At 45.2% G+C, this 12,973-nt stretch overlaps 1 protein-coding gene across 6 annotated transcripts in view; it reads right to left on the reverse strand.

Moving 5' to 3' along the window:
• The window catches only part of LOC106613091 (CUE domain-containing protein 1), a 46,004-nt gene that overhangs the window by 14,691 nt on the left and 18,340 nt on the right, over positions 1 to 12,973 (reverse strand). For 2 of the 6 annotated variants that reach the window (XM_045724686.1, XM_014215005.2), the window contains exons 2-3: positions 1,405 to 1,508; positions 210 to 295 (exon numbers count right to left, since the gene is read on the reverse strand). The exons of 2 other annotated variants lie outside the window; for them this stretch is intronic. The gene's annotated coding sequence lies outside the window, so the exon portion shown is untranslated. The remainder of the gene's footprint in view (positions 1 to 209; positions 296 to 1,404; positions 1,509 to 12,973) is intronic. 2 more of the 6 variants (XM_045724685.1, XM_014215006.2) reach the window with 2 other exon arrangements.

Raw genomic sequence — 12,973 nt, forward strand, 5'->3', positions numbered from 1 at the left:
GGAGTATGAGACCGACTAGACCACTGAGTGACTGACTGAGATGCTGCTCGAATGGCTGGGTAAAGACAGGGAGGGAGTGACAGCTGCAGCAGAAAAATCACCCAGAACCAGCCAGCCACCACAAACCAGGGCAAACACTCGAGAGGAAAATAAAAACAGGCAGCAAGAGCAAAGCAAGGTGGCGTCGGTCAATGCGAATGATTACCCACACAAAGATCTGTGATGAATTTAGCACAGGCTTAGTGGTCCCTTTTTCCCTCTCGGACACAATTGAAGGACCTTGCGAGAATTAAGCCTGGTAGAAACAAAGAGGGGTCAATGTGTCTGGATGACCTTGGAAGCCTCAACAGATGGACTGCTTTTTCATAACCAGCAAACAATACATCATGGATATAAGTGAATGAATTTTAACTGGGGATTCACTTGACATTGACACAAACAGATATCCCTTTCATGGCATTCAAACCACTGAAATCATTTCCATTTAACCCACCACTAAATTGAATGTGTGGACAGTTTTTCAAAAAGGTACAGAAATGTATCAGATGAATATCAAGGAAAAGTCCAAACACTAATGTTTCAGTCATTTCAAAATGTTTTGAGCTTAGACCCATTCTAAAATCAATGTCTCCAACATGACATATCATGCAACACACCAGTCTGTGACCTATTGACCTCCTGACTGGCCATCTGCCACCAGTCTGACTTCTCTCTGGATGTTGAGCATTGGCTGACATGCACTCCAAGGTCTGTCATGCTTGATGGAGCTTCCAAAAATGCACCATTCCACAACTGTTAGCCTGGTTTAGCATACATTCAGTTCCAGACCTTCTGCCGGATTCTCAAGAGGCCAGGGGTGTCGTTTTGCCCAGGGGGGGGGTTGCAATCGGTCTTCAACGAGGTCCATTGGGCTGCACTGAAAACTGGTTCGATTTCCTTGCCGTCAAAATGTGCAATAAATAGTCCTCCATATATTGTTTTGCTCCCTGACTGTTGAGCTTTCATTTAGGTAATTATTAGCGAACTGGACACAGTCAACAAACTTTTCATTATCATTTCTACACAGTTTCAATTTGGTTTTAATCATTCTAAAGTATGTTGACTTTTTTTTGACACCCCTAGGCTGGCGTAATGTTAAATTGAAAACTTGAGTAGGCCTAGTTTCATGCCAGCTGTAGTTTCGTGCCAGCTGTAGTTTCATGCCAGCTGTAGTTTCATGCCAGCTGTAGTTTCATGCCAGTTGTAATGGGAGCTCACACCTAGGCTCCACGTTAACATGGGTTCTACGTACTCTGACATCTGGTTGGCGCCTGCAGTTGAACTTGATACATATTTACATTGCTAGTTCTAAAAGTTTATGCTACGTAGAGTAAACATTAGAATAGGAAACATAAGATCCTTTACCTTCTGGTTACCTCTCCACAGCTGAAACAGAGAGCAGAGTTTACAGAATCCCTGACTAGGACTATAGCCAGGAGTCGTCTCTGAGTGCCTGGATTTTCCTCATCCTGGTTTCCATTACAAGAAAGAGGCCATGGAGGGAGAGAAAAAAACAGAATTCCAAAAATGTAAGAGTCCTCTGTGAGGAACTGGAGTGTCCTTTCGATGCCCTAGCTAATAGTTATCACTACTCTCCCCCTCTGCTCTGTCACTGTAGTGCTGGGAAGAGAAATCACTGGCTGCAATGGGGGAACAATGCATCCAGTGCCAGCCCAACCCACATGGCAGTGCCAGGCCCCATCCAGCAGCAGCACAGCCAGAGTCTGCAACTTCACCCCCTCTATGCACTACCTCCCCTCTCACCCCCACTTCACCCTCCTCTCTGCACTGCTCTCACCCCTCTCTGCACTGACCCCACCCCTCTCCCCCCAAATCACCCTCCTCTATGCACCGCCCCCACCCCTCTCCCCCCACGTCGCCCTCCTCTATGCACCACCCCCACCCCTCTCCCCCCAAATCACCCTCCTCTATGCACCGCCCCCACCCCTCTCCCCCCACGTCGCCCTCCTCTATGCACCGCCCCACCCCTCTCCCCCAAATCGCTCTCCTCTGCACCACCCACACGTCGCCCTTCTCTCACTTCGCCCTCCTCTCTGCACCGCCCCCACTTCGCCCTCCTCTCTGCACCGCCCCACCCCTCTCCCCTCCCACTTCGCCCTCCTCTCTGCCCTGCCCCGACCCCTCTCCCTCCTCTCTGCCCCACCCCTCTCCCCTCGCACTTCGCCCTCCTCTCTGCTCCGCCCCACCCCTCGCCCTCCTCTCTGCCCCACCCCACCCCTCTCCCCTCGCACTTCGCCCTCCTCTCTGCTCCGCCCCACCCCTCGCCCTCCTCTCTGCCCCACCCCCACCCCTCTCCCCTCGCCCTCCTCTCTGCCCCGCCCCTCTCCCCTCGCACTTCGCCCTCCTCTCTGCCCCGCCCCACCCCTCTCCCCTCGCACTTCGCCCTCCTCTCTGCCCCGCCCCACCCCTCTCCCCCCAACTTCACCCTCTTCTCTTTTACATGAAGACTGGCTCTGATGTAAACAGGGCCATCTTGCCTTGTGTGTGTGCGTGTGTGAGAAAGTGTGAGTGATTGAGACAGCGGGTCTTCTCACAGTTGTGGAAACATTGCTGTAAAGTGGATTATCTCTAGGACGGCACCCATCTCAAAAGGCATTGTTCAAGAGGCCTATTGAAATCAGGGCTGCACATGACTGTTTACTACTAGTGTACTGTGCCTCCTCTCTGCAGCAGACAGTCTGAGGGAAGGCAGGTCATTTTCATGTAACAGGACCCATGAGCACCAACATGTAACAGGACCCATGAGCACCAACATGTAACAGGACCCATGAGCACCAACATGTAAAGCCCTCATTTGCCACTCACAAACTTATTCCAGGATCTGCCTGCCAGCTGGAAATCTTTGCCAGTGTGTGCGTGCGTGTAAGTTACCTGCCCCTCCCCCTCAGAAGCATAGGTTACAGTAGCTTTCTGACGACGTTACAAGCGTGATTCAGAAATTAGGGAGAGAGGTGTTTAATTAGAGAAGAATGGAGCAAGTTTTTTAATGCTAGTTAAGGATACTGTAGTTATGTTTCACATTGGATTTATCAACTACAAAAAGTTGAGACCGTTTTTAATTATAGTGCTGCTCTGCACACACAAGCTTGTTAGCTTGCTAGCTAGCTAACGTTTTCTCTGGTCCAATGTTAAGACAACTCTTGGAAGACATTCAAAGGTCCTCCATAGAAGCCACTCCTCCATAAGTATAATTCTGTCGGCCTAAATCAGATAATACAGTTGAAGTCGGAACTTTACATACACTTTAGGTTGGAGCCATTAAAACTTGTTTTTCAACCACTCCACACATTTTTTGTTAACAAACTATAGTTTTGGCAAGTCGGTTAGGACATCTACTTTGTGCATGACACAAGTCATTTTTCCAACAATTGTTTACAGAAAGATTATTTCACTGTATCACAATTCCAGTGAGAAGTTTACATACACTAAGTTGACTGTGCCTTTAAACAGATTGGACATTTTCAGAAAAAGATGTCATGGCTTTAGAAGCTTCTGGTAGGCTAATTGACATAATTTTAGTCAATTGGAGGTGTACCTGTGGATGTATTTCAAAGCCTACCTTCAAACTCAGTGCCTCTTTGCTTGACATCATGGAAAAATCTAAAGGAATCAACCAAGACCTCAGAAAAAAAATTGTAGACCTCCATAAGTCTGGTTCATCCTTGGGAGCAATTTCCAAACGCCTGAAGGTACCACGTTCATCTGTACAAACATTAGTATGCAAGTATAAACACCATGGGACCACACAGCCATCATACCGCTCAGGAAGGAGACACGTTCTGTCTCCAAGAGACGAACGTACTTTGGTGCGAAAAGTGCAAATCAAACCCAGAACAAAAGCAAAGGACCTTGTGAAGATGCTGGAGGAAACAGGTACAAAAGTATCTATATCCACAGTAAAAGGAGTCCTATATCGACGTAACCCGAAAGGCCACTCAGCAAGGAAGAAGCCACTGCTCCAAAACCGCCATAAAAAAAGCCAGACTACGGTTTACAACTGCACATGGGGACAAAGATCGTACTTTTTGGAGAAACGTCCTCCGGTCTGATGAAACAAAAATAGAACTGTTTGGCATAATGACCATCGTTATGTTTGGAGGAAAAAGGGGGAGGCATGCAAGCCGAAGAACATCATCCCAACCGTGAAGCACGGGGGTAGCAGCATCATGTTGTGGGGGTGCTTTGCTGCAGGAGGGACTGGTGCACTTCACAAAATAGATGGCATCATGAGGGTGGAAAATTATGTGGATAATATATTGAAGAAACATCTCAAGACATCAGTCAAGAAGTTAAAGCTTGGTCGCAAATGGGTCTTCCAAATGGGCAATGACCCATAGCATACTTCCAAAGTTGTGGCAAAATGGCTTAAGGACAACAAAGTCAAGGTATTGGAGTGGCCATTACAAAGCCCTGACGTCAAACCTATAGAACATTTGTGAGCAGAACTGAAAAAGCGTGTGCAAGCAAGGAGGTCTGAAAACCTGACTCAGTTACACCAGCTCTGTCAGGAGGAATGGGCCAAAATTCACCCAACTTATTGTGGGAAGCTTGTGGAAGGCTACCCGAAACATTTGACCCAAGTTAAAGAATTTAAAGGCAATGCTACCAAATACTAGTGTATGTAAACTTCTGACTATTTGACTATTATTCTGACATTTCACATTCTTAAAATAAAGTGATGATCCTAACTGACCTAAGACAGGGAATTTTTAATATGATTAAATGTCAGGAATTGTGAACAACTGAGTTTAAATGTATTTGGCTAAGGTGTATGTAAACTTCCAACTTCAACTGTACATGTCATAACAAGATGCCCAGCTCTTCAAGCCAAGCTTCCTCAATTCTCTCTCTCGCTCTCTCCCAAACCAGCTAAACCTCAGTTGCATCTCGCACCCTGAACTGGTCTGTCCATAGCGACAAGCAGCACAGTGTGTGTGTGTTTGTCTTTCATTATGATTAAACCATGCCCTTACGGCAAAATACAATTTACCCTTAACGACTTTCTTATACAGATTAAATACTTTACCCACTCCACAGCAAGCTGCTTGAAAAAAAGGTTTAAAAAGGATCAGAAAACAAACCTGTACTTTTTTGCAGTTCCAACCAGTTTAGAACTTTATTTGTGTGGTCGGAACAGTGAAATGGAACTTATAAAATAAATGGTTCTGTTCAGAACTTAACGATTGAACCTAAATTATTTTCCAAACTCCTGATAGGTGTATATCAAATTGAGTCAAATGAAAACTAAGAGTCTATATATGTTTGAGAAATTAAGGCATTCGGAAAGTATTCAGACCCCTTGACTTTTTCATATTTTGTTACGTTACTCTAAAATTGATAAAAAATATTTTTTCCCTCATCAATCTAAACACAATACCCCATAATGACAAAGCAAAAACAGGTTAACAATTTTAGCAAATTTATATAAAATGTATAAAGTATTCAGACCTTTAAATCAGTACTTTGTTGAAGCACCTTTGTCATAGATTACAGCCTCGTGTATGACGCTACAAGCTTGGCACACCTGTACCTTGGGAGTTTCTCCCATTCTTCTCAAGCTCTGTCAGGTTGGATCTGGGGATGTCGCTGCACAGCTATTTTCAGGTCTCTCCAGAGATGCTCAATCAGGTACAAGTCCGGGCTCTGGCTGGGCCACTCAAGGACATTCAGAGACTTGTCCCAAAGCCACTCCTGTGTTGTCGTGGCTGTGTGCTTAGTGTCATTGTCCTGTTGGAAGGTGAACCTTTGCCCCAGTCGGAGGTCTTGAGTGCTCTGCAGCAGGTTTTCATCAAGGATCTCTCTGTACTTTGCTCCGTTCATATTTCTCTTGATCCTGACTAGTCTCCCAGTCCCTGCAGCTGAAAAACATCCCCACACCATGAGGCTGCCACCACCATGCTTCACCATAGGGATGGTGCCAGGGCTCCTCCAGACGTGACTCTTTGCATTCAGGCCAAAGAGTTCAATCTTGGTTTCATCAGACCACAGAATCTTGTTTCTCATGGTGTGAGAGTCCTTTGGGTACCTTTTCGCAAACTCCAAGCGGGCTGTCATTGTCACAGTATCCACAGAAAATGGTGCCCCTCCTCGGCCGGGCGGCGCTCGGCGGTCGTCGTCGCCGGTCTACTAGATCGGTGGCAGCTATGTTCTGTGTTCATTGTGTTTTGTCTGTTTAAGTCCGCACCTGTTTCCGTTTCTGTAATTAGTAGGGGGGGGTATTTAGTTTGTTCCTTGTGGTTTGTGTTTTGTGCGGGATTGTTTATTCGTCAGCGAGCAGGTCTGTGAACGTTTTGTGTTTTTTGCACATTTTTCCCCAGCGGATTCTCGCTAGAGGAATGTTACATTTGCCGGGCTGCGCCCCGTGCGTATCTTTGTTTTCTCGGGGTTAACTGTGTTCCCGTGTGGTCTCTGGGCACACCCTATGCCCTTTTGTTACGCCGAGTGGTTTTATCGGTGAAATAAATATACCTTTCTACGGCACAACTGAACTACGTCTCCTGCGTTTGACTCTGCCTTTTCCTCCTGCCTTACGGAATCTTGACAGTCATGTGCCTTTTGCTGAGGAGTGGCTTTTGTCTGGCCACTCTACGATAAAGGCCTGATTGGTGGCGTGCTGCAGAGATGGTTGTCCTTCTGGAAGGTTCTCCTAACTCTAGAGCTCTGTCAGAGTAACCATCGGATTCTTGGTCACCTCCCTGACCAAGGCCCTTCTCCCCCGATTGCTCAGTTTGGCCAGGCGGCCAGCTCTAGGAAGAGTCTTGGTGGGTCCAAACTTCTTCCATTTAAGAATGATGGAGACCACTGTGTTCTTGGGGACCTTCAATGCTGCAGACATTTTTTTGGTACCCTTCCCCAGATCTGTGCCTCAACACAATCCTGTCTTGGAGCTCTACAGACAATTCCTTCGACCTCATGGCTTGGTTTTTCCTCTGACATGCACTATCAACTGTGTGACCTTATATAGACAGGTGTGTGCATTTCCAAATCATGTCCAATCAATTGAATTTACTACAGGTGGACTCCAGTCAAGTTGTAGAAACATCAAGGATGATCAACGGAAACAGGATGCACCTGAGCTCAATTTCAAGTCTCATAGCAAAAGGTGTGAATACTCATGTAAATAAAATACCTGTTTTTAATAAATTAACCAACATTTCTAAAAACCTTTTTCCGCTTTGTCATTATGGGGTATTGTGTGTAGATTGATGAGGAAAATGTTTTATTTATCAATTTTAAAATAAGGCTGTAACGTAACAAAAAGTGGAAAAAGTCAAGGGATCTGAATACTTTGCGAATGTACTGTGTACTTTTTTCAAAAAAAATCTACACTAAAAATTAAGAATAAGCAAAGGCTTTGATTTCTGGTCTGGAAAGGGGTCTTAGAAAACATCTACAAGAAAAAGTCTTAAAAATGTACCAGAATACATTAAAAACACAATAACGTTGAAGTAAAGATCCCTGCCAACTAATATCAACACATATTTCTTTTTTGAGAAATGTTTACTTTCTGTAAGTTTAAGAAATATTGCCTTGTAATTCTGTTACCAAAAACCAACATCTTTAAGATATGTTCTAACTTCTCATGAGGGAGAGGGAGGATAATGAAAGTTCACAGAAGTAACAAGTAAAGGTAGACCTATCAATTAGTGTTTTTACTGATATCAATTGTGTTTGTGAATTAAGTAATTAAAACTAGAAATTCCGTTACCAAATCGGTAACAGAATTTCCCCAGAATTGGTAATGGAATTTCTGCAATTTAATTGGCTACAATGGAAAATCATAGTAGTTACATATCACAAAAAAAGTTTGGTTGGCATGCATTTTAAGTGAAAAATCTGAGCATTAGCACAATTGCGTTTCCGTGGAATTGCCTGGTAGGCAAGTGTGTGTGTGAAAAGTGTGACCAGGGCGCAGTGGCAGCCATGGGAAATCACTTTCATGCTCCAGCTCTGGGATCAGGAGAGCGAGACAGACTCTATGGGTGCATCTCAACAGTCTTAAGTAGGCTGCTCATCCTACTGATTACACATCTGCTCAGATTAAGGAAAGGAGATGAGGACAATATTGAAATGCACCCCATCCTGGGCCTCTGAGGATATTGGCAGTGACCGTCTGAGCCGTGAGCTGGGGCCCAATGTTTATGGACATCCTCTCTATACAGGCCAGGAGATAACCTAACTCTGCTAGGTCTTCATGTTGATTTGTGGAGCAATAAACTCTACGTACACCGCAGTGGGCTTCTTTGAACTTCCATTTCATCTGGCCTGTAAAGCACCCTCCCAACAGTACCTCGCTCAGGGCATACAGCCAGTAAACACATACTGCACTACAGTCTCTCTCTATGGACCTTCCCAGCATAAACCTTGAGTCACTGAAGTGAGTCCAACTCTCATAAGTGTGTGGGACTGTTAGGTGTGAATATGTATGTGCCAGAAACAAGCAACCGAGGAGTGGCGAGAAAGAAAAAAAGGGGCCACTTTCACATCTAGGAGTGACCTGGAAAATCTCTTCATACCTTCTTACTACTGACATTGTTTGCTTAATTAATTGGAATCCAAATGAATTGGAAAGTGTTTGACTTTGACCTATATCATCCATCAACTCTTTTGACCTATAGATATCGATGGGAGATGTCAGCGATAATGCCAGTTAAGCAGAGAGAATTTAAGTGGGTTTCCTGCCCATAGTTGTTTCTACCATGTTACCCTCTGTGCAGCATGTGTGCTCTGGTCTTGGCTGTTGAGGTCACATTCGACCATACAGAGTTGACTTCCTGCTTTGCGCTGCTGAAAGGGCGAGTCACTGTCCAATAAGCAGCTTGGAAACACTTGGTTCCCTTGGTAAGGACATCACTGGCCAGCAAGGAAACAGGATGTCAGACAATATGATAAACACCCTCTCATGCCTTCACATCATCATGCCAGCAATATTATAGTTATTCCTTATGACTACTAACCGCTAGGATATCATGAGGGATGAATACAGAGACTCAATCCTTCCACTTTCCAATAAAAAATGCTGATTTAGGTGATAATATTATAAAGTTCTGCAGCTGGTCCATCTCTGTGCTATAAAAATACATGTAGAAAAACTGTTTGTCAGCATTACGGGACCAAAAACCTGTAAACACTTCCCTATCGAAAGACCATATCATAGCTTCCTTCTTTCGGGCTCAACATCCCTATTTTTGTACCAGCAGCCCAAGATTATGCAAACTTGCATATTTTTTTGGTAGAAAGTTCATTATGTATATAAAAGGCATGAAGCGTGTGCGTCTCAGCACAGAACCCAGGCCCAGCCCTGGACTCCTCTCTGCCTCACACACAGACCTCTTCACATCAACGAGACCATATTCATCTGCACCCAAGAACCTGCTATATTTAGCATGGGATCCGTTGCTCTTTGTCCTCCTCGGCCTGTTTGTGCGGTTGTGGTTGTCTCCCAACACACAGTGAACAAAAGGAAGCAGCAGCACTGCCCTGGTCAACATAGCTGGGCTTACCTTCAATCTATCATATTCACTGTGCTAGAGCAGGTAAGAAGAAAAAAGACATTACCCTACGATAGAGTACTAGGAAGTCACCATCTGATGGATTACACTCATCTAAAGTAATTATGTGGAGCAACAGACTCTGAATGACTAAATGCAGCCAGCAATGCACTTTGATGCTGAAGCCCTTTAAGCAGGCCTACATTAACACAGTCAAGCATGAATTAATCTGCTTTCAATAGGTAGGAACACGATGACAACAGAAAAATAAACTCAGCAAAAAAGAAAATGTCCTCTCACTGTCAACTGCATTTATTTTCAGCAAACTTAACAGGTGTAAATATTTGTATGAACATAAGATTCAACAACTGAGACATAAACTGAACAAGTTCCACAGACATGTGTCTAACAGAAATGTAATAATGTGTCCCTGAACAAAGGGGGGTCAAAATCAAAAGTAACAGCCAGTATTTGGTGTGGCCACCAGCTGCATTAAGTACTGCAGTGCATCTCCTCCTCATGGACTGCACCAGATTTGCCAGTTCTTGCTGTGAGATGTTACCCCACTCTTCCACCAAGGCACCTGCAAGTTCCCGGACATTTCTGGGGGGAATGGCCCTAGCCCTCACCCTCCGATCCAACAGGTCCCAGACGTGCTCAATGGGATTGAGATCCGGGCTCTTCACTGGCCATGGCAGAACACTGACATTCCGGTCTTGCAGGAAATCACGCACAGAACGAGCAGTATGGCTGGTGGCATTGTCATGCTGGAGGGTCATGTCAGGATGAGCCTGCAGGAAGGGTACCACATGAGGGAGGAGGATGTCTTCCCTGTAACGCACAGCGTTGAGATTGCCTGCAATGACAACAAGCTCAGTCTGATGATACCGTGACACACCGCCCCAGACCATGACGGACCCTCCACCTCCAAATTGATCCCGCTCCAGAGTACAGGCCTCGGTGTAACGCTCATTCCTTCAACGATAAACGTGAATCCGACCATCACCCCTGGTGAGACAAAACCACGCCTCGTCAGTCAAGAGCACTTTTGCCAGTCCTGTCTGGTCCAGCGACGGTGGGTGTGTGCCCATAGGCGACATTGTTGCCTGTGATGTCTGGTGAGGACCTGCCTTACAACAGGCCTACAAGCCCTCAGTCCAGCCTCTCTCAGCCTATTGCGGACAGTCTGAGCACTGATGGAGGGATTGTGCGTTCCTGGTGTAACTTGGGCAGTTGTTGTTGCCATCCTGTGTCTGTCCCGCAGGCGTGATGTTCAGACGTACCAATCCTGTGCAGGTGTTGTTACATGTGGTCTGCCACTGTGAGGACGATCAGCTGTCCGTCCTGTCTCCCTGTAGCGCCGTCTTAGGTGTCTCACAGTACGGACATTGCAATTTATTTCCCTGGCCACATCTGCAGTCCTCATGCCTCCTTGCAGCATGCTTAAGGCACGTTCACGCAGATGAGCAGGGACCCTGGGCATCTTTCTTTTGGTCTTTTCAGAGTCAGTAGAAAGTCCTCTTTAGCGTCCTAAGTTTTCATAACGGTGACCTTAATTGCCTACCGTCTGTAAGCTGTTACCGTCTTAGCGACCGTTCCACAGGTGCATGTTCATTAATGTTCAGGTTGCAAGATTGAGGTTGCAAGATCGAATCCCCGAGCTGACAAGATAAAAATCTGTCGTTCTGCCCCTGAACAAGGCAGTTAACCCACTGTTCCTAGGCCGTCATTGAAAATAAGAATTTGTTCTTAACTGACTTGCCTAGCTAAATAAAGGTAAAATAAATAAAATTGTTTATGGTTCATTGAACAAGCATGGGAAACAGTATTTAAACCCTTTACAATGAAGATCTGTGAAGTTATTTGGATTACGAATTATCTTTGAAAGACAGGGTCCTGAAAAAGGGACGTTTCTTCTTTTGCTGAGTTTAGATTTAAAAAAAATGACAAAATGCATCTCCTCTCTAAGTAGTGGAGAACAGATCTAATTACAAGGGTTACAGTGTTTTCAGATGGTAGGCTCCATCTCCCAACACAATTACGAGTCCCAGGCTCGTCTGTCCCCATGACAACCAGGCCCCAGCATTCCATCTGGGGCCATCATACTGTAGGTGGGATTCTAATCTCCTGTGTTGACCACCGCTGCTAGACTATTTAGGGCCAGAAAGCTCCACTTATACTGCGTCTCCAATTTACAGGTGAAAAATCAAATTTCAGCTATGATAAATACACACTCTATAAGTGGCACAAGTGGCAGTTGAACAAGAATGAAATTAGATTATTTTTGGATTAGGCCTCATAGTAAGTCTCTGATCATCTCTGTAGACAAACTGTACTGTAGTCCCTTACTAAATCCCCCACGGAAATGGTAAGTCTGTCCGTGTCAATACTCTATAGGCCTACAGCTTCACAGACACGTGAGTGAAAGGCCATTGAGTCTTGGCTAAGCTAACTAGATATAGATATCTCTCAACAGCAATTAGACCCGCAAAAGCAAGCAATGACAGATCAATGCATCTTTTAGATTGAAGTAAACAGCAAAAAGGCCTAAACTATACATTACATAAAAATACATCTGCCAAACAACCAGTAGACTTACTTGAGGGAAAACCAATGAATGAATAATTCTGCCATGGCGGCCCGGGCCATAAAGGTTGTAGCTTACCATTTAGATGAGTTGCAGCCTCCTCCATGCGGTGTTGAATCTCATGCGAAGTTTGATTCCATTCTCCTTCCTGGTGAAATGTATTTGTCAGGTCCCTTTCAAATACCAGCTGGACAAGCTTGGCTTTTCGTTGATGTAACATGCTGAGTCTGTGTTCACTGCTATACGTTCTTCAGAGGTGAGAAGGAATTTTCTCACATTGCTGTAGATGTCCAAAATGTGAATATAAATCCCTGTTTCAGTGCCAACAGCACAGATGGCAATGCTGACAAAGGCCCGCCGTATCTTTAAAGAACACTGAGTGAGGTCCATATGTTGTTGCTAGCTGTGGTTGCGATTTCACTTTGTTTCTTGCAAACTCTGCTTCCCCGGTTTAGTTTTGGTTAGAGCCAACAGGCCGTCAGATGCTAATGGCTTGGGTAACAAAGGTGCAGGTGCTTGTTGTGATGTTACCCTCGTGCTGTTGGCGCTAGGTCCTGGCTCTTCTCAATCTTGTTGGTCAACAGTTAGAATGTAATACCTACCCATTCCCCACGCTAACTGGTCCTAGCCCAGCTTTGCCACCCCGTAGAGCCAGCTCTGGCTAGGGCTGTGACTACCATGGAATTTTGGGTGACGGTTATTGGTCAGCCAAATGACGCGGTCAACGTAAAAAAAAAAAGATCCTCTCCTCCGCTGCTGACTGCAGGGAAGGGGGTGTTGCCTAAGCAACCAAAGACTTGTTTGTTACAACGCCTTGCTTGTTTCAGCAAGGAGC

This window comes from Salmo salar, chromosome ssa09 (genome assembly GCF_905237065.1).
Source record: "Salmo salar chromosome ssa09, Ssal_v3.1, whole genome shotgun sequence".
Classification (NCBI taxonomy): domain Eukaryota; kingdom Metazoa; phylum Chordata; class Actinopteri; order Salmoniformes; family Salmonidae; genus Salmo; species Salmo salar.